This window comes from Lutra lutra, chromosome 2, assembly GCF_902655055.1.
Source record: "Lutra lutra chromosome 2, mLutLut1.2, whole genome shotgun sequence".
In the NCBI taxonomy this organism is placed as follows: domain Eukaryota; kingdom Metazoa; phylum Chordata; class Mammalia; order Carnivora; family Mustelidae; genus Lutra; species Lutra lutra.
In genome coordinates, this window is record NC_062279.1 from 59589920 (window position 1) to 59612443 (window position 22524).

General features: G+C 39.3%; 1 protein-coding gene across 9 annotated transcripts in view; it reads left to right on the forward strand.

Moving 5' to 3' along the window:
• The window catches only part of ADRA1A (adrenoceptor alpha 1A), a 125469-nt gene that overhangs the window by 77815 nt on the left and 25130 nt on the right, over positions 1-22524 (forward strand). Inside the window, exon 4 of one of the 9 annotated variants that reach the window (XM_047717535.1) lies at positions 1222-1711. The exons of the other annotated variants lie outside the window; for them this stretch is intronic. The gene's annotated coding sequence lies outside the window, so the exon portion shown is untranslated. Of the gene's footprint in view, positions 1-1221; positions 1712-22524 lie in introns of those variants that run through there. 9 annotated transcript variants of the gene reach the window in all.

Genomic DNA, 22524 nt, shown 5'->3' on the forward strand with positions numbered 1-22524 from the left:
CTTAACTGACTGAGCCACCCAGGCACCCTGAACATCATTTGATGTGCATACTGCTCATTTGTTCTTATTGGGAGAATGTCTGTTTAGATTCTTTGTCCATCCTTAAATTTGATTGTCTATTCTTTCATTATGGAGTAACTGTATTTTTGAAGTATAATTTACAGACAATAAAATACTCACATCTTAAGTCCACATTCTGATGAGTTTGGGCCCATGTATATACCCATGTAAACTATACCCTATTGAAATAAAAACTAAATCATCACGTCCTGCCCATGCTTAATAAATCCATGCTCTTCTTAGTAAAACTGTGGTATGGATTTTCCCCTATATAGATTAGGCTTACCTGTTCTCAAAATTCATGTAAATATAACCATGTACGTACTATATTGTGATTGGCTTATATCATTCAGCATATTTTTTGAAATCCATCCTTTGGTTGCAAGTACTTTCATGTACTTCCTGGCCATTATATACCTTCCTGTGTCTTTTTATTCAAGGCTTTTGTCTATTTCTTATTACCTTGTTTTTTATTATTGAGTTGTAGGTTATCTTTCTATTCTGGATACAAGTGTTTTCTCATGTATTTCTGTTGCATATACTGCCCCAGGCTATAGTTTTGTCTATTCATTTCTTGATGTTATCTTTTGATGAGCAGGAGTTTTCATTTTGGTGAAGCTCATTTACCCACTTTTAAGCCTTGCTGTCTAAGCCTTTCCCTACTCTAAGATCACCAAGGTGTTTTTGTATGTTTTCCCCTCAAAACTTTATAGTTTTAGTTTTATGTTTAGGCTCATAATTGTTATCAAATTATTTTTTGTGGCTCGTGTAAGGTATCAGTCACAGTTCATCTTTTTTTTCCCATACAGATAGACAACTGTTCCTGCACCATTTGTTGCAAAGACTTTTCCTTTCCCTCATTGAATTGCTTTTGTACCTTTGTTGAAAATCGGTTGACTGTATGTGTGGGGTCTATTTCTGGAGTTCTCTTCCATTCATTTGTATTCTTACACTGATACAATTGTTTTCATTACTGTATTTGTGTCAAAAGTCACAAGGTTAGGTAACATAACTCCTCCAACTTTGTTCTTCTTTTCCAAATTGTATTAGAAGTTTTAGATCACTAATGTTTCCATACAAACAGATGTATGGAGATGGTCTATTTCTTTGTACATCAGGTTTTGAAAAATTAATATCAAGTAATTTATCTTTTTCCTCTAGGTTGTTGAATTCACTGGCATGAAGTCCAAAATATTTACTTATTATCCCTAAGGGCTGTGAGTTCAGCAAAAGTCCCAGAGATCACACACATGTGGATACACTGAAGGTGAAACCAGCTACAATGGAAACCTTGTTCCATACTCTGGGGTTGGCTGAGACCCCAGAAAAGTATGCCTCAGGAGCAGGACTACTCTAGCCCTAGAAAAAATAATAAAACCGAAAGCCAACTCTCAACAGAATCACACTGATCTGCTTGACAGGTCTTCTAACAGACCCCTATCCTATGCTTACACAGTGCAATACTTGGGGACCAGTTCAAGGGAACCCATCTTCAGATTGTTGGGACTTGTTAACATGGCTTTCTCCTCTCTACAACCCTGCCTTTCAGATTCCACCCATCTCCACATCTCTGAGCCACAACCTCTGTTTCCCTCCACCCAGAGAGATGTTCTCTGCCTGAGCGTCACTTCCCTGTGCCTCAGTTTAGAAAATACCCCTAGGGGGACAGCCAGGGTATGTGGAGCACATCTCATGTATTTCCTTCTCTTGAGGATCCAAACCCTAAATGCCTAAAAACAGGTGCTTCATGTATTGTATCCAATTCTTTTTTTTTTTTTTTTTTTTTTTAATGGCGAGAGAGTGTGTCCATAGCCATTACTGTGCTATGGCTGGAACCCAGTGATAAAATTTTGGACAACTACATACCGGAAATAAGTAAGTGTGATGTTGCTAACTTTCGGGATTTGTTAGCTTATTAAATTCAACATCCGTTACTAAAATTGACACCATGTAAGGCATTGTCAAGAATCAAATATTAGTAAAGTAAAATACTTGCCCAGGGATCTCCCTGGGCAGGGAGGCAAAGCAGAAAGAAACATACAACAAACTCTAATTTACAAGAAGTTAATAAGACCTAAGATGAAAATCACAGTGCTCAGGGGAGTGCAATGAGAATGTTTAATTTTGACACAGGGATGGTGGTAGGTGAGTGGTGTTTTGGGTAGGTTTCTTGAAGAAGTAACCTTTCACTTGGCTTTTGAAGGATGGTAATCTCCATAACCACCCCCCCAACCCTCTTTTTGTAAACTTTAGAATATTTTATAAGCTGTGTGTCTTTTCTGCAGGCAGATACCATCCAACTGCTATTTTTCATTAGACTTTAAATAGTCAAATGAGTCGGCTTTATCTACACACACATTAAATGACATGTCAAGACAACTGAATTATTACCTCTGTCTGGGGAAATAATTTGGGAATGAAAAATGTCCTTGGAACAAAATTAAATGAGAAGGAGCAGAAGGCAGGTGAGAGGTGACAGTGTTTATGACCGTGTAAGCAGAGGGATAAGTGTATTAGGATCTGCTTAATATATCAGGACTCCTTTTTAGAACATGTCACTTCTACGTGGGTTAATAAAGCTGTGCTTTCCTGAGTGAGAGAGATCCAAAACTTTGCTCACTCCGCTAAAAGAGCAGATAATTTGGAGCATCACTAGAAGCTATCCAGAGCTAACTTATTTGTCAGTGCGGATAAACAGTCACACAGATAATGAGCCAGACAATCTGAAGACACATTTATCCCCCACCCCCCTGCTTCATTTCAGCACTTTGGACATAGTGAGTGCTCAACGACCATTTACCTGAAGTAATCATCATATCTTGACCACTCTTCCCTTGAAGTTCCCCTCAAATCCCTTCTTTTTTCCATATTCTTTTTTTTTTAAAGATTTTATTTATTTATTTGACAGAGAGAGATCACAAGTAGATGGAGAGGCAGGCAGAGAGAGAGAGAGAGAGAGAGGGAAGCAGGCTCCCTGCTGAGCAGAGAGCCCGATGCGGGCCTCGATCCCAGGACCCTGAGATCATGACCTGAGCCGAAGGCAGTGGCTTAACCCACTGAGCCACCCAGGCGCCCTTTTTTCCATATTCTTAATAAACACTTGAATACAGCGGCGCTGAGACTTTTCGGTCTCAGGCCTCCTTTACATCCTTTTTCTTTTTTTTAATGTTATGTTAGTCACCATACAGTACATCATTAGTTTTTGGTGCAGTGTTCCATGATTCATTGTGTATAACACCCAGGGCTCCATGCAGTCCATCACCGGGCCAACCCATCCCCAATCCCACCCCCTTCTAAAACCCTCAGTTGGTTAAAAATTATTGAAACCCTCAAAGAGCTTTTGTTTATACAGATCACATATGTTGATGTTGCCATATTAGAAATTTTTTAAATATTCATTCTTTTAAAATAACAGTAAGAAACCCATGAATGTTATTATCGATAACATTTTCATGCAAAGGAATTATATTTTCCAAAATAAAAAAAAATTTAAAAAATAACATTGTTTTGTATTTTTACAAATCTCTTTAATATCTGGCTCTCAAAACCAGCTGGAACCTCATCCCCATTTCTGCATTCAGTCTGTCACAATTAACACATGTCATGACCACTCTAGAACATTCTGCTGTATTCTTGTGGCAGGATGAGAGCAAAAAAGCAAACAATGTCTTGGAATTGCTAAAAAAATCTGTTTCCCACTTTGCAGCCCCTTTGGAAGAGAGCTTTGAGAACTGATCGTTGCATATGACTCTCTTCATTTCATACTTGATTCAAATCCCATGCCTGTAAATATTTGATCAGTGAGTGAATAAACCTCCCCCATAGATCCTGAACACATCTACCATAGAACCTAGGCTGTATGTATGCCAGGATTCTCTGTGATCACATACTGGAGAGCTGCTGGGTTATCACTGTGTGAATCTCAATGCCTTTGCTTGATTTCTGATAACTCCTTTCATCTTTGCCCACCCTCTTCATTTTAATCAAAAGGACTGTTTGTCTTCCCATCTTTCCTCAATGAAGGCTTCCCAGCCTCACTGACCATCTCTGACATTTTTTATGGCATTGTATGTTAGGAAATACTGGTGGATCCTCTATGAGTCTGGGTTCAAAATGAATCCAGGAGGTAAGGACCAAAGTCTCAACTGTGTTTCTCACAGACCTGAATATATTTGGTCTTTAAACAAAATGGGTCAAAGACCAAACTCACTTAAGAGAGTTTTAAGAAACTTAGAAATACAGATAGAAAGTACCCAAAAAATCAGGTAATAAGTGAACGGTTTTTATACTTAAATTCTTTTATTCTTTTCTAATTTTTAAAAATTTTATTATGGATATTATCAAATACATACAAAGTGGAGAGAAGGGTGCAACGAAGCTGGTGTACCTATCACCCAATTTTAACAACTTTAAGAAGATATGTAGGCAGTTTTGTTTTATTGAATTCTGCACTCAGTACAGATCCTTCTGAAGCAAATTCTAGACAGCCCATCACTTAATCTGTAAATATTTCACTATGTACCCCTAAACATTACTCTTTTGAAAGGCATTCCCATAATACCATTATCATCTCTAAGACAGAAGCCAACAATAATTTCTTATTGTCAATATATCCAATTAGTGCTCACGTTTCTCTAACTTTCTAGAATCTTTTTGTTTAAATTGAGATCCACAAAGGTTCATATATTGTGGTTGGTTTTATGTTTAAGTCTTTTTTACCCTACAAGTCCCCCTTAATCTTGCTTTTTTTTTTCCTTTCCTTGAAATTCTTATTTTTATTTTATTGAACAGATAGTTTTCCATAGTCTAGATTTTGCTGACTTCATCCCCGTGGCATCACTTAATGTGTTCCTTTTCTCCTTATAGCTCATGGAAATTGGTCAGGCTTTGGATCTAGAAGCCTCTATCAGATGTTTGTTTGTTTTAAAATTAATTCTTAGGGAATGTATACTTCCATCAGGAAATACATAATGTTTTATCGACTCTCTTAAGATCTCAGTAAGGAAGACCGTAGTCTAGATTCATCAATTCGCTTTATTTATTTAGGATTGTGAAATGGTGACATCCTAACTCTGTTGTCCTGTCTTCCCTTGTTATAGCTTGAAAACACCTATAAAGAGCAACTCCCACTCATCAACTATTTGATTCACTGAGGAATAGATTTTACAAGAAAGTCAGGATAAATGCTCGATTCTTTACTTGATTACCAACTTTAAAAGTAATAAGGTGGTTATTTAACATCCTTCAAAGGTAATCAGTAAGGATCCCTCCACTCCCAGCATCATTAAAACTTCTCAGTTGAAATAGATTATTAATCCTTATTGGGACGGTCAATGTTTTTTAAAATCCGTACTGAGTCTCAGACAGTAATAACTTTGGCCAGTGGTAACTTCTTTAGGCTAGTATCTGAATACTTTTGGCATGGTCCTGTGATCTATCATGACTACTCTCTGTGTGTGCGTTTTTGTGTTTCCTGCCCAGACCTGGAATCAGCCATTTTTCCAATAGCCCTTCATTCTATTTTTAATGGAAAACAGTGTTTAGAGGATACAAATTAGTGGAGTACTTATTAAAACTGTATTGATCGTTTTTCCTAGGTCTTTTTATTAGTCAAAACTAGGAAATATGATTTTTTTAAAAAGATAAAAATACACCATATGTTTTCCAGGTAACAAATCATTAGTTCACAGTATTCAAATAATAATAAATGGTATTTTCCATTATTTGTAGCTCTTGTTTCTTTTCTTCTGTCATGGCATTGATGCAGTCTTCTAGAACATTGTTCATTAATTCTAATTTTATACATCTGCGTTTTGTTCATAATAAACATTTTTAATAGTCAAGGGACAGAACAAATACTTCTGCTCTCAATTTTTTTGCTTTAGTTGTGAGCAAACTACTGCCCATGGCCTCAATCCAACCTGCCTTTTTTTTTTTAGGCCTGTGAATTAAGAATGATTTTTACATTTTTAAATGATTTAAAAAAAATCAAAACAAGATGGAGTGCCTGGGTGGCTCAGTCATTAGGTGTCTTCCTTTGGCTCAGGTCATGATCCCAGGGTCCTGGGATCGAGCTCTGCATCAGGCTCCATGCTCGGCGGGAAGCCCACTTCTCCCTATCCCACCCCCCCAGCTGTGTGCCCTCTCTCGCTGTCTCTCTCTGTCAAATAAATATATAAATCTTTTTAAAAATAAATAAATAAAAATCAAAACAAGAATGTATGCGGTGACACATGAAAATTACATGAAATTCAAATTTCAGTATTTCCTAAGTTGTCCTATCATTGCAGTTTTGATTTCTACTGAGAAATTACCAAAATTTTGCTGTGTCTCTATTTTAGTCATCCTACTCTTAGTATAGCTTCATCAGTTTTGTCTAAGGGCTTTTTAAATGTACATACATATACAAATATGCATGTTCATTCAATATTATTTCATAGATAAAATTTAACGAATATAGCTGTATTGGGAAGTGCACCTTTAATCAACATAAAATAAGCCTCTTTATACCATGAAATATCTTATGGCTGGAATTCTTTATTTGGTATTAATATTGCTTTCCCAGATTCTTTTTGCCTGGGCTTCTTTGTATGTAGTTCCAAACCAAACCATATTATCCATTTAGTCGTGGAATGGTATTTTGTTTTTTATTTCATTTGTATTTTGGTTCCTTCCTAAACCATACATACTTATTTTTTTAACCCTGAAAGTCTTTGTCTTTTTTTTAATAAAAAAAATTATTTTTTATTCAGTTTTTGGTTCTCAGCAAAATGAGAAGAAAATACAGAGATTTTCCATGTACCCCCTGTCCTCACACATGCGCAGTCTCCCCATTAACAACCCCCATAAGTGGTACATTTTTTTGTAATTGATGAACTGACACTGACACATCAGAATCACCAAAAGCCCATAGTCTACAGTAGGGTTCACTCTTGGTTTCGTACATCCTGTAGGGTTTGGACAAATTATGACATGCATCCACCATTACAGTGTCATACAGAAAAGTTTCACTGCCCTAAAATCCTCTGTGTTCCACTTGTTTATCCTTCCCTTCCCCCTAACCCATGGCAACTATGGATCTTTCTACTATCTCCACAGTTTTACCTTTCCCAGAATGTCATATGACTGGAATCATACAGCATGTAGCCTTCTCAGATGGGCTTCTTTCACTTAGCAATATGCATTTAAGGTTCCTCCATGTAGTTTCATGGCTTGATGGTTCATTTCTTTTTAGCAATGAATAATTTTCTGTGCTGGGTGCACAATTTATCCATTCACCCACTGAAGGGCCTCTTGGATACAGATTTCTTCTACCATTCTGTAGGTTACCTTTTCATTTTGTTGACTGTTTCCTTGCTGTGCAGAAGCTTTTTATCTTGAGGAGGTCCCAATAGTTCATTTTTGCTTTTGTTTCCCTTGCCTCCAAAGACATGTCTAGCAAGAAGTTGGCTGCGGCTGAGGTCAAAGAGGTTCCTGCCTGTGTTCTCCTCTAGGATTTTGAAGGATTCCTGTCTCACATTGAGGGTTTTCATGCATTTTGAGTCTATTTTTGTGTATGGTATAAGAAAATAGTTTAGTTTCAGTTTTCTGTGTGTGGTTGTCCAATTTTCCCAACACCATTTGTTGAAGAGATTTTTTTTTTTCTCCCATTGGATATTCTTTCCTGCTTGTCAAAAATTAGTTGATCACAGAGTTGAGGCTCCATATGTGGGTTCTCTGTTCTGTTCCATTGATCTATATGTCTGCTTTTGTGCCAGTACCATACTGTCTTGATGACAACAGCTTTGTAATTCAGCTTGAAGTCTGGAATTGCGATGCCTCCGGCTTTGGTTTTCAACATTCCTTTCTATTTGGGGTCATTTCTGGTTCATACAAATTTGAGGGTTGTTTGTTCCAGCTCTGAAAAATGTTGATGGTATTTTGATAGGGATTATACTATATGTGTAGACTGTTTTGGGCAGCATAGACATTTTAACGATATTTGTTCTTCCAGTCCAGGAGCATGGAATGTTTTTCCATTTCTTTGTGTCTTCCTCAATTTTTTTCATAAATGTTCCATAGTTTTCAGAGTACAGATAATTTGCCTCTCTTGGTTAGGTTTATTCCTTTTTAAACCAAAAACCTAGGAGGGGAGGAGTCAAGATGGCGGAGAAGTAACAGGCTGAGACTACTTCGGGTAGCGGGAGATCAGCTAAATAGCTTATCTAAAGATTGCAAACACCTACAAATCCAACGGGAGATTGAAGAGAAGAACAGCAATTCTAGAAACAGAAAATCAACCACTATCTGAAAGGTAGGACTGGCGGAGAAGTGAATCCAAAGCTACGGGAAGATAGACCGAGGGGGGAGGGGCCAGCTCCCGGCGAGCGGCGCAGCAACGGAGCATAAAATCAGGACTTTTAAAAGCCTGTTCTGCTGAGGGACATCGCTCCAGAGGCTTAACTGGGGTGAAGCCCGGGCGGGGTCAGCGCGGCCTCAGGTCCCGCAGGGTCGCAGAAGGATCGGGGGTGTCTGAGTGTCGCAGAGCTTACTGGTATTAGAACGGGAAAGCCGGCTACAGAGACAGAGCCAAGGAGTGACTCTCAGCTCGGGGTGGCCTTGAACAGGTCGCAGGCTCGGTCAGCTCGGAGCGCGGCCGGAGGCCAGGGTGACAGGAGTCATTGGGCGCTGTTCTCTGAGGGCGCACTGAGGAGTGGGGCCCCGGGCTCTCGGCTCCTCCGGGCCAGAGACCGGGAGGCCGCCATCTTCATTCCCGTCTTCTGGAACTCTACGGAAAGCACTCAGGGAACAAAAGCTCCCGAAAGCAAACCCAGCAAACCCGAGCGGATTACTCAGCCCGGCCCCAGGTAAAGGCGGTGCAACTCCGCCTGGGGCAAAGACGCTTGAGAATCACTACAACAGGCCCCTCCCCCAGAAGATCAACGGGAAACCCAGCCAGGACCAAGTTCACCTACCAAGGAGTGCAGTTTCAATACCAAGGAGAGCGGCAGAATTCCAGAGGAGAAGAAAGCAAAGCACGGAACTCATGGCTTTCTCCCCATGATTTCTTAGCCTTGCAGTTAATTTAATTTTTTTTCTTTTTCAATTTTTTTTTCTTTTTCTCTTCTTCTGCTAAATTTTTTTTAACTTTTACCGTTTTCTTTTTTAACGTTTTTTAAATAGTTTATCTAATATATATATTTTTTTTCCTCTTTTTATATTTTTTCTTTATCGGCTTTCTTTTTTTAATAGATTCTTTTTTTTTTTTTCTTTCTGAACCCCTTTTTATCCCCTTTCTCCCCCCTCACGATTTGGGATCTCTTCTGATTAGGCTAAAGCATATTTTCCTGGGGTTGTTGCCACCCTTTTAGTACTTTACTTGCTCCTTCATAAACTCTTATCTGGACAAAATGACAAGGCGGAAAAATTCACAACAAAAAAAAGAACAAGAAGCAGTACCAAAGGCTAGGGACCTAATCAATACAGACATTGGTAACATGTCAGATATAGAGTTCAGAAGACGATTCTCAAGGTTCTAGCCGGGCTTAAAAAGGCATGGAAGATATTAAAGCAACCCTCTCGGGAGATATAAGAGCCCTTTCTGGAGAAATAAAAGAACTAAAATCTAACCAAGTTGAAATCAAAAAAGCTATTAATGAGGTGCAATCAAAAATGGAGGCTCTCACTGCTAGGATAAATGAGGCAGAAGAAAGAATTAGCGATATAGAAGACCAAATGACAGAGAATAAAGAAGCTGAGCAAAAGAGGGACAAACAGCTACTGGACCACGAGGGGAGAATTCGAGAGATAAGTGACACCATAAGACAAAACAACATTAGAATAATTGGGATTCCAGAAGAAGAGGAAACAGAGAGGGGAGCAGAAGGTATGTTGGAGAGAATTATTGGAGAGAATTTCCCCAATATGGCAAAGGGAACAAGCATCAAAATCCAGGAGGTTCAGAGAACCCCCCTCAAAATCAATAAGAATAGGTCCACACCCCGTCACCTAATAGTAAAATTGACAAGTCTTAGTGACAAAGAGAAGATCCTGAAAGCAGCCCGGGAAAAGAAGTCTGTAACGTACAATGGTAAAAATATTAGATTGGCAGCAGACTTATCCACAGAGACCTGGCAGGCCAGAAAGAGCTGGCATGATATATTCAGAGTACTAAACGAGAAAAACATGCAGCCAAGAATACTATATCCAGCTAGGCTATCATTGAAAATAGAAGGAGAGATTAAAACCTTCCAGGACAAACAAAAACGGAAAGAATTTGCAAATACCAAACCAGCTCTACAGGAAATATTGAAAGGGGTCCTCTAAGCAAAGAGAGTCCCTAAAAGTAGTAGATCAGAAAGAAACAGAGACAATATACAATAACAGTCACCTTACAGGCAATACAATGGCACTAAATTCATATCTCTCAATACTTACCCTGAATGTTAATGAGCTAAATGCCCCAATCAAAAGACACAGGGTATCAGAATGGATAAAAAAACAAAACCCATCTATATGTTGCCTACAAGAAACTCATCTTAAACCCGAAGACACCTCCAGGTTTAAAGTGAGGGGGTGGAAAAGAATTTACCATGCTAATGGACATCAGAAGAAAGCAGGAGTGGCAATCCTTATATCAGATCAATTAGATTTTAAGCCAAAGACTATAATAAGAGATGAGGAAGGACACTGTATCATACTCAAAGGAACTGTCCAACAAGAAGATCTAACAATTTTAAATATCTATGCCCCTAACGTGGGAGCAGCCAACTATATAAACCAATTAATAACAAAATCAAAGAAACACATCGACAATAATACAATCATAGTAGGGGATTTTAACACTCCCCTCACTGAAATGGACAGATCATCCAAGCAAAAGATCAACAAGGAAATAAAGGCCTTAAATGACACACTGGACCAGATGGACATCACAGATATATTCAGAACTTTTCATCCCAAAGCAACAGAATACACATTCTTCTCTAGTGCACATGGAACATTCTCCAGAATAGACCACATCCTTGGTCCTAAATCAGGTCTCAACCGTTATCAAAAGATTGGGATCATTCCCTGCATATTTTCAGACCACAATGCTCTGACTCTAGAACTCAATCACAAGAGGAAATTTGGAAAGAACCCAAATACATGGAGACTAAACAGCATCCTTCTAAAGAATGAATGGGTCAACCAGGAAATTAAAGAAGAATTGAAAAAATTCATGGAAACAAATGATAATGAAAACACAACGGTTCAAAATCTGTGGGACACAACAAAGGCAGTCCTGAGAGGAAAATATATAGCGGTACAAGCCTTTCTCAAGAAACAAGAAAGGTCTCAGGTACACAACCTAACCCTACACCTAAAGGAGCTGGAGAAAGAACAAGAAAGAAACCCTAAACCCAGCAGGAGAAGAGAAATCATAAAGATCAGAGCAGAAATCAATGAAATAGAAACCAAAAAACAATAGAACAAATCAACGAAACTAGGAGCTGGTTCTTTGAAAGAATTAATAAGATTGATAAACCCACGGCCAGACTTATCAAAAAGAAAAGAGAAAGGACCCAAATAAATAAAATCATGAATGAAAGAGGAGAGATCACTACGAACACCAAAGAAATACAGACAATTATAAGAACATACTATGAGCAACTCTACGCCAACAAATTTGACAATCTGGAAGAAATGGATGCATTCCTAGAGAGATATAAACTACCACAACTGAACCAGGAAGAAATGGAAAGCCTGAAGAGACCCATAACCAGTAAGGAGATTGAAACAGTCATCAAAAATCTCCAAACAAACAAAAGCCCAGGGCCAGACGGCTTCCCGGGGGAATTCTACCAAACATTTAAAGAAGAACTAATTCCTATTCTCCTGAAACTGTTCCAAAAAATAGAAATAGAAGGAAAACTTCCAAACTCATTTTATGAGGCCAGCATCACCTTGATCCCAAAACCAGACAAGGATCCCATCAAAAAAGAGAACTACAGACCAATATCCTTGATGAACACAGATGCGAAAATTCTCGCCAAAATACTAGCCAATAGGATTCAACAGTACATTAAAAGGATTATTCACCACGACCAAGTGGGATTTATTCCAGGGCTGCAAGGTTGATTCAACATCCGCAAATCAATCAATGTGATACAACACATTAATAAAAGAAAGAACGGGACGCCTGGGTGGCTCAGTTGGTTAAGCCGCTGCCTTCGGCTCAGGTCATGATCCCAGCGTCCTGGGATCGAGTCCCGCATCGGGCTCCTTGTTCTGTGGGGAGCCTGCTTCCCCCTCTGCCTCTGCCTGCCACTCTGTCTGCCTGTGCTCGCTCTCTCTCTCTCTCTCTCTGACAAATAAATAAATAAAATCTTTAAAAAAATAAATAAATAAAAAATAAAAGAACAAGAACCATATGATACTCTCCATAGATGCTGAAAAAGCATTTGATAAAGTACAGCATCCCTTCCTGACCAAAACTCTTCAAAGTGTAGGGATAGAGGGCACATACCTCAATATTATCAAAGCCATCTATGAAAAACCCACCGCAAAATTCAATCTCAACGGAGAAAAACTGAAAGCTTTTCCGCTAAGGTCAGGAACACGGCAGGGATGTCCGTTATCACCACTGCTATTCAACATAGTACTAGAAGTCCTAGCCTCAGCAATCAGACAACAAAAGGAAATTAAAGGCATCCAAATCGGCAAAGAAGAAGTCAAACTATCACTCTTTGCCGATGATATGATACTATATGTGGAAAACCCAAAAGACTCCACTCCAAAATTGCTAGAACTTGTACAGGAATTCAGTAAAGTGTCAGGATATAAAATCAATGCACAGAAATCAGTTGCATTTCTCTACACCAACAACAAGACAGAAGAAAGAGAAATTAAGGAGTCCATCCCATTTACAATTGCACCCAAAACTATAAGATACCTAGGAATAAACCTAACCAAAGAGACTAAGAATCTATACACAGAAAACTATAAAGTACTCATGAAAGAAATTGAGGAAGACACAAAGAAATGGGAAAATGTTCCATGCTCCTGGATTGGAAGAATAAATATTGTGAAAATGTCTATGCTACCTAAAGCAATCTACACATTTAATGCAATTCCTATCAAAGTACCATCCATTTTTTTCAAAGAAATGGAACAAATAATCCTAAAATTTATATGGAACCAGAAAAGACCTCAAATAGCCAAAGGAATGTTGAAGAAGAAAGCCAAAGTTGGTGGCATCACAATTCCGGACTTCAAGCTCTAATACAAAGCTGTCATCATCAAGACAGCATGGTACTGGCACAAAAACAGACGCATAGATCAATGGAACAGAATAGAGAGCCCAGAAATAGACCCTCAACTCTATGGTCCACTAATCTTTGACAAAGCAGGAAAGAATGTCCAATGGAAAAAAGATAGCCTCTTCAATAAATGGTGTTGGGAAAATTGGACAGCCACATGCAGAAAAATGAAATTGGATCATTTCCTTACACCACACACGAAAATAGACTCAAAATGGATGAAGGATCTCAATGTGAGAAAGGAATCCATCAAAATCCTCGAGGAGAACACAGGCAGCCACCTCTTCGACCTCAGCCGCAGCAACATCTTCCTAGGAACATCACCAAAGGCAAGGGAAGCAAGGGCAAAAATGAACTATTGGGATTTTATCAAGATCAAAAGCTTTTGCACAGCAAAGGAAACAGTGAACAAAGCCAAAAGACAACTGACAGAATGGGAGAAGATATTTGCAAATGACATATCAGATAAAGGGCTAGTGTCCAAAATCTATAAAGAACTTAGTAAACTCAACACCCAAAGAACAAATAATCCGATCAAGAAATGGGCAGAGGACATGAACAGACATTTCTGCAAAGAAGACATCCAGATGGCCAGCAGACACATGAAAAAGTGCTCCATATCACTCGGCATCAGGGAAATACAAATCAAAACCACAATGAGATATCACCTCACACCAGTCAGAATGGCTATAATTAACAAGTCAGGAAATGACAGATGCTGGCGAGGATGCGGAGAAAGGGGAACCCTCCTACACTGTTGGTGGGAATGCAAGCTGGTGCAACCACTCTGGAAAACAGCATGGAGGTTCCTCAAAATGTTGAAAATAGAACTACCCTATGACCCAGCAATTGCACTGCTGGGTATTTACCCTAAAGATACAAACGTAGTGATCTGAAGGGGCACGTGCACCCGAATGTTTATAGCAGCAATGTCTACAATAGCCAAACTATGGAAAGAACCTAGATGTCCATCTACAGACGAATGGATAAAGAAGATGTGGTATATATACACAATGGAATACTATGCAGCCATCAAAAGAAATGAAATCTTGCCATTTGCGACGACGTGGATGGAACTAGAGGGTATCATGCTTAGCGAAATAAGTCAATCGGAGAAAGTCAACTATCATATGATCTCCCTGATATGAGGGAGAGGAGATGCAACATGGGGGGTTGAGGGGGTAGGAGAAGAATAAATGAAACAAGATGGGATTGGGAGGGAGAGAAACCATAAGTGACTCTTAATCTCACAAAACAAACTGAGGGTTGATGGGGGGAGGGGGGTTGGGAGAGGGGGGTTGGGTTATGGATATTGGGGAGGGTATGTGCTATGGTGAGTGCTGTGAAGTGTGTAAATCTGGTGATTCGCAGACCTGTACCCCTGGGGATAAAAATATATGTTTATAAAATTTTAAAAAAATAAAATATTAAAAAAAACCTAGGTTTATGGTTTTTGGCTCAGTTGTAAATGGGATCAATTCCTTGGTTTCTCTTTCTTCTGCCTCTGTTAGTGTATATAAATGCGACTGACTTCTATGCATTCATTTTATATCCTGCGACTTTGCTGAATTCCTGTATCAGTTCTAGCAATCTTTTGGAGGAAACTTTTGGGTTTTCTTTCTATATTTTTTTAAAATTTCTTTTTTGGCTTGAAACAACAGATATTTATTATTTTACAGTTCTGGAGGTCAGAAGTCCAAAGCGCAGGGCACCTCAGTGGCTCAGTCATTAAGCATCTGCCTTCAGCTCAGGTCATGATCCCAGGGTCCCGGGATGGAGCCCCACATCCAGTTCCCTGCTCAGCTGGAAGCCTGCTTCTCCCTCTCCCACTCCCCGCTGCTTGTATTCCCTCTCTTGTTGTCTCTCTCTCTGTCAAATAAACAACTAAAATCTTAAAAAAAAAAAAAAAAGTCCAAAGCGGACACCCCAGTTTTATCGAGATAGAACTGACATATAACATCGTATAAATTTAAGGTGTACAACACCATCTGATGTATGCATATATTGCAAAATGATTGCCATGATAAGATTAACTAACATCCATTACCTCACATAGTTACATTTTTTTGTTTATGATTAGAACTTTTTTTTGTTTGTTTTGGTTGTTTGTTTTTTTAATCCTGAAGACAATTTTTAATTTCTTTTTATTATTATTATGCTATGTTAGTTACCATACAGTACATTAGTTTTTGATAGAGTATTCCATGATTCATTATCTGCATATAACACCCTTTACACTCTTCACAGCATGTGCCCTCCTTAATACCTATCGTCGGCCTCACCCATACCCTCACCCCCCCTCCCCTCCAAAACCCTCATATTGTTTTTCAGAGTCCATAGTCTCACATGGTTCGTTCTTCCCGATCCCCTTCCTTTAGTTTTTCCTTCTTTCCCCAAATGTCCTCCGTGCTATTCCTTATGTTTCACATATGAGTGAAACCGTATTATAATTGTCTTTCTCTGTTTTTGACTTATTTCATTCAGCATAATCCCCTCTAGTTCCATCCATGTTGATGCAAATGGTGGGTATTCATTCTTTCTGATGGCTGAGTCATATTCCACTGTGTATATGGACTACATCTTCTTCTGTTGAAGGACCTCTCGGCTCCTTCCACAGTTTGGCTATGGTGGCTATTGCTGCTATGAACATTGGGGTGCATGTGGCCCTTCTTTTCACTACATCTGTATCTTTGGGGTAAATACCTAGTAGTGTAAATTGTTGGGTCATAGAGTAGCTCTGTTTTTTACTTTTTGAGGAACCTCCATATTGTTTTCCAGAGTGGCTGCACCTAACTTGCATTCCCACAAACAGCATAAGAGGGCTCCCCTTTTTCCACATCCTCTCCAACACTTATTTTCTGTCTTGTTAATTTTTGCTATTCTAACTGGTGTAAGGTGGTATCTCAATATGGTTTTGATTTGAATTTCTGTGATGGATAATGATGATGAACATTTTTTCATGTCTTTTAGCCATTTGTATGTCTTCTTTGGAAAAGTGTCTGTTCATGTCCTCTGCCCATTTTTTGACTTGATTATTTGTTCTTTGGGTGTTGAGTTTGAGTTATAGATCTTGGATACCAGCCCTTTATCTGTAATGTCATTTGCAAATTATCTTCTACCGTACTGTGGGTTGCCACTTAGTTTTGTTGACTGTTTCCTTTGCTATGCGGAAGCTTTTTATCTTGATGAAATTCCAAGAGTTCATTTTTGGTTTTGTTTCCCTGTGTTTGGAGACATGTCTTGCAAGAAGTTGCTGTGGCTGATGTCGAAGAGGTTACTGCCTATGTTCTCTAGGATTTTGATGGATTCCTGTCTCACTTTGAGGTCTTTCATCCATTTCGAGTTTATATTTATGTACGGTGTAAGAGAATGGTCAAATTTCATTCTTCTGTACATAGCTGTCCAATTTTCCCAGTACCATTTATTGAAAAGACTCTTTTTTCCATTGGATATTTTTTCCTGATTTGTCAAAGATTAGTTGACCATAGAGTTGAGGGTCCATTTCTAGGCTCTCTACATAGAGAATCACATCATCTGTGAAGAATGAGAGTTTGACTTCTTCTCTGCTGATATGGATGCCTTTTATTTCTTTGTATGGTCTGATTGCTGAGGCCAAAATTTCCAGCACTATGTTGACCAACAGTGGTGAGAGTGAACATCCCTGTCATGTTCCTGACCTTAGAGGAAAAACTCTCAGTTTTTTCCTCATTAAGGATAATATTTGCTGTGGGTTTTTCATATATGGCTTTTATGATATTGAGGTATGTTCCTTCTATCCCTATACTACAGAGAGTTTTAATCAAGAAAGGCTGCTGTATTTTGTCAAATGCTTTTTCTGCCTCCAATGAGAGGACCATATGGTTCTTTTCCTTCTTTTTATTAAGATGTTATATCACATCGATTGGTTTGCAGATGTTGAACCAACCTTGCAGCCCATGAATAAATCCCACTTGGTCGTGGTGAACAATCCTTTTAATGTCGTGTTGGATCTTATTAGCTAGAATTTTGGTGAGAACTTTTGCATCCATGTTCATCAGGAATATTGGTCTGTAATTCTTTTGGGTGGGGTCTTTGGTTTTGGGATCAAGGTAATGCAGGTTTCATAGAATAAATTTGGAAGTTTTCCTTCCACCTCTGTTTTTTGAAATAGCTTCAGGAGAGTAGATACTAATTCTCCTTCAAAATTTTGGTAAACTTCCACTGGGAGGCCACCAGGCCTTTTCGTAGTGTGCCTTGCATTCAGGGTGATTACATTTCATTGGTGGAAGACAATTTTAAAATGTCTCAGAAAATGACAAAATGACAGGAGTTCATAGGGAATAAATAGGAGTGAAATGAGGTAATATGGCAGGGATGTTGATGAGTTCGGTGAAAGGGGAGTTCGGTGAAAGAAGTATTCTTTAAATGCAGACAAGGCATCACAGAGGAGGTAGCCTTGGAACTGAGAAAGAGAAAGATCTTGAAATGAGACCCCAAGGGAAGAGCATACCAAGAAGAGAAACCCAAGCATCAAGACTTTGAGTTTGGGAAATCTTGGCAGTTTGAGAAGTAAAAAGAGGTTTGGCATTGCTATGAAATGTTTCCTTACCAAATGGCAGAAGGCAGGTCTGATAGCCCCCTTGTTGTCCTTGGTAGGGATGTATTTCTTGAATCCTATGAGGAAAAGTCATGTTTTGTATGAGACAGGCTTCCTGGCACGTGCCCTCATTGAGCACCTGCATAGAAAGAGCTAGCACGATGTTTAGCGCATAGCGGGCACTCATTATAATTCACAGTCACCGTCAGCTCCATATTGTTATTATGTTCCCAGTAGTGGTGCAAGAGCAAATAGACATATCTTCTCCAGAGAGAACTAAATGGATCAAAAACAACAACAAAAACCTTACAGAACTTTCAACCATATGACCCAGATTCCTTTTTCTAGAAATTTATCTGGAGAAAATCCTCCATAATGTGCTTGCAGATCTATCCCCATGAAAATTTCTTCTGTAGTTATCTATAATGGAAAAAGTGTGGAAAGACCCAAATTTCAAATTAACAAGAGCAGATAAATGAATTGTATTATATTCACATGGTGGAATACTTTAGGATGCCATGAAAAATAGTGCTCTGGAGTAAAAATAAAGTAGAAGAATGTTCATGATATACTGAGTGAAGAAAGCCTGGTCACAAAAGCTTGTGCTATACTACTGGGTATTTACCCTAAAGATACAAATGTAGTGATCTGAAGGGGCACATGCACCTGAATGTTTATAGAAGCAATGTCCACAATAGCCAAACTATGGAAAGAACCTAGATGTCCATCAACAGATGAATGGATAAAGAAGATGTAGTATTATATATATACAATGGAATACTATGCAGCCATCAAAAGAAATGAAATCCTGCCATTTGCAACGACGTGGATGAAACTAGAGGGTATTATGCTTAGCGAAATAAGTCAATCAGAGAAAGACAATTATCATATGATCTTCCTGATATGAGGAATTTGAGAGGCAACGTGGTGGGTTTGCGGGGTAGGAAAGGAATAAATGACACAAGGTGGGATCGGGAGGGAGACAAACCATAAGAGACTCTAAATCTCATGGAACAAACTGAGGGTTGCGGGGGTAGGGATTATGGAGAGGATGGCTGGGTTATGGACTTTGGGGAGGGTATGTGCTATGGTGAGTGCTGTGAAATATATAAGCCTGATGATTCACAGACCTGTACCCCTGAGGTTAATAAAGCATTATATGTTAATAAAAAATAAAAAGCTTGTTTTATAAATACAATCCCAGTTATTTAAAATGTGTCCTTATTTATAGACCATAGCATCACACTTGACTTCTATTTCATGTGTGTGTGTGCACAGGCGTGTATATGGCACCAGGGTCATGGCTGATACAGACCGTCCACATTTAGCAGGGATTCATTTTATAGTTGAGAAAACCACAATCTTTTTTTTTTTAATTTTCTATTTTTTCAGCGTAACAGTATTCATTATTTTTGCACCACACCCAGTGCTCCATGCAATCCGTGCCCTCTCCAATACCCACCACCTGGATCCCCCAACCTCCCACCCGCTGCCCTTCAAAACCCTCAGATTGTTTTTCAGAGTCCATAGTCTCTCATCGTTCACCTCCTCTTCCAATTTCCCTCAACTCCATTCTCCTCTCCATCTCTCCCCTTGTCCTCCATGCTACCACAATCTTTTCTTAACTTACTTGCTGTGATCTTTTTCAAACTGTTTTGGTGACAAAACACAAAGAAACGCATTCCAAAAAGAAAGTGACTATACATGTTTATGTTAAGAAGTTTCTTGGAACTTCTTAACCCATTCAGTACTACTTTCTATTTGGGGTCTAAATCAGGATCTCACTTTGCCTGTGGACATTTAGCGGTAAACACCCGGCACCGCAGGAGAGAAACCAGACTGCAGGGAATGCCCATTCTCAGCAAATTCAGTACTAGGGGGAGCTGAGCAGGATCCGGAGCCAGACAGAGGTGGGTTGGAATCCAGTTGCCCTCCTACTGGCTGACTGTTCTTTGGCAAGTTATGAAACTCCGTAAGTACCGTTTTCGTCATCTGTAAAACAGGGAAAAACAGTATATACCTCACAGGTGTGATAAGGTAATGTGCATAAGGTAATGTGATAAGGTAATGTACATAATATGAAGCCAGAAACTTGAAAATGCTCAATAGTTTACATCTGACCCTAGAACCACCACTGTCATCCTAATGGAATTCTGAAGAATTCTTGTAGGTATTATGAGCTCACAAAACCTTAAAAACTTTAAAACCTGCAAAACAAAATCATGTCTAACTGCTAGGGGCCTTCTCATCTGCAACAGACAAAAACAAGAAACAAAGTGCCTGGTGTGGTAGAAAGGCCAGGTGTGTCTTCAAGAAGCAGGTGTTCCAGAGAGAAACACAGTGTAATAATTACACGGCCCCAGCTTCAGTCTGGGCATAGCACCACGTGGACAAGCACCTGTCATTTGCCTAATTGGATTCAACCAAGTCCAAGAAAATCTTCAAGTGGAAAAAACTACACCTTTTCATTTTGTAGCTAAAATTTTAGCTTTAGTAATATTGGGCCACAGGCTATCCAAGAAATGTGAACATAGGTCTGTTGGTAGACATACTTTTTCCCCAGTACACTGAATAACAGAGTTATTTCAGGGTACGTGAGGACTCTCAGAGCAGCTGCTCGGAGAAAATGACTGGCTGGCCCTTGTTGAAGGAGATGATTGAGGTTATCAGGAGGCCTCACAGGTGGCCAGAGCCTTAGAGCCAGAACAAGAATTCCAGATGCATCTCGATACAAAGAGAGACTCAGAGAGTCCGAACATTTGGTTTCTGGCCTTCGAAAGTATCCCTGATGGTGGTTAGAAGGAGATGAGACGAACACTAATGAATGAGCAGGAGACCCTGAAGGATATGGAACTCAAACATATGGAAGAAGGCATAGTTCAAATGGAATGAATGCTTACAACCGGCCTCTGTGCCCACAGGGGTGTGGGATCTGAGGCCCAGACCAGGGATGAAACTTGCTCTCATCAACAGACTTGTGAGCTGTCAGGGTTTCCTTCCCAGGGAACACAGAGCAACTAAAAGCCTGTGGCAGGAATCGGTATTTTCACACAGCACGACAGATGGTAATGATTTCCATTTGTTCTCCTTCACGTTTCCCTTACTCTCCATGTTCAGGAGCTGCAGATCTCAGTTCTCCTTTTAGGTCCAGACTTTGTCTAGTGTTTTTAAGTGATCGGTCATACCTTCTGACGTAGCCTTACCTGATTGTTTCCTAGGCATATTTTATTAATGGAGTTTTGTCAAAAGGTTCTTTGACAGAATATAATGTTTGTGGTTTTTTCACACAGCCAATCACATCTATCCTGAGCAAACAAAATTTGAATGCTCAAGAATTTGTTTCTGTTTTAATGATTTGAATCATATATTTCTCTGCTTTCTGAAAAATAGTACATGGAATGTGTGATTAGGTTTCGTAGCCCCTCGGATGATTGGTTTTGTACTGAACTTTGAGTACTCTAACACGGTGCACTATTTTCACCAGTAAAGCACAGACTGATGGTTAGATAACATAATCAGCATGACCTTTGGCAACAAACAAGTCTGGATTTGAATCTGAGCTCAGACTTTTCCCTTAGTTGTGAATTAAACTCCCTAAGCCTCCATTTCTTCATCGGTAAAATGAGGTTGATAATATATTCACATAGGGCTGTACAGGGGAATTAAATGGAATAATGTTTGTGAAATAATTCATGATGTCCAGCATGTAGTAAGTGCTCAATGAATATCTATTCACGAATAGATCTATTTATTAAACACCTACAATGCATCAGGTACAATGCCTATCCTGATGAAATTTTATGCATAGGGAGAGTTACTAAGCAAATTATCACACATGTAATCTTACAAAAACAACCATGACAGGTGCAGTGAGTGAAAAGCCTAGGATGCTTTGGTAGCATTTAACAAGAGAACCTGTCCTAGCCTGTCATCTGGGGTCGGTGGATGGATAGAAGGGGATCACAGATAGTTTTCCTTGAAGAAGTGGAATTTAGGTAAAAACCTAATGGATGCAGAGGAATTAGCACCACAATGGGGATGGAGATGGAGACAACATTCCATGCAAAGGGAACAGCAGGTGCAAAGACTCTGGGGCACAGAAGCAGTGCATGAATCAAGCAGTGATCAGAGGAGGGAGTCTAGGAAGGTATGCAAGGCAGGACAGAAGAGGGAGGGAGGACCAGATCATTTGGCCTGATGAGCCATGTTAGTGATTGTGGATTTCATCCAAGAGCACGGGAAGCATTTGACACAGAGATGTCACTGAACTGGAGTTGCATTTCATAGAGATCATCCTAGAGAAAAGGGAGGACTATGCATGCATGCAGGAAACCAACGAGAAGGACCTTAGAGGTGACAGATGGTGGCAGCTTGAATTAGCCCATGACAGTGGATCTAGAGAGATGTGGAAAGGCTTGGGCAATGTTAGGTGATATCATCTACTGGAGATATAAGAAAGAAAGAATTGGGATTGACTGCCAGGTTTTTGTCATAAACAAGTGAGTGAATGTTAATAATCATTTATAGAGACAGGGAACGTGAGAAGACAAGCAGATTAGGGTGTGTCATTTTCACACATTAATATCAAAATTCCTATAGTTAATCTAA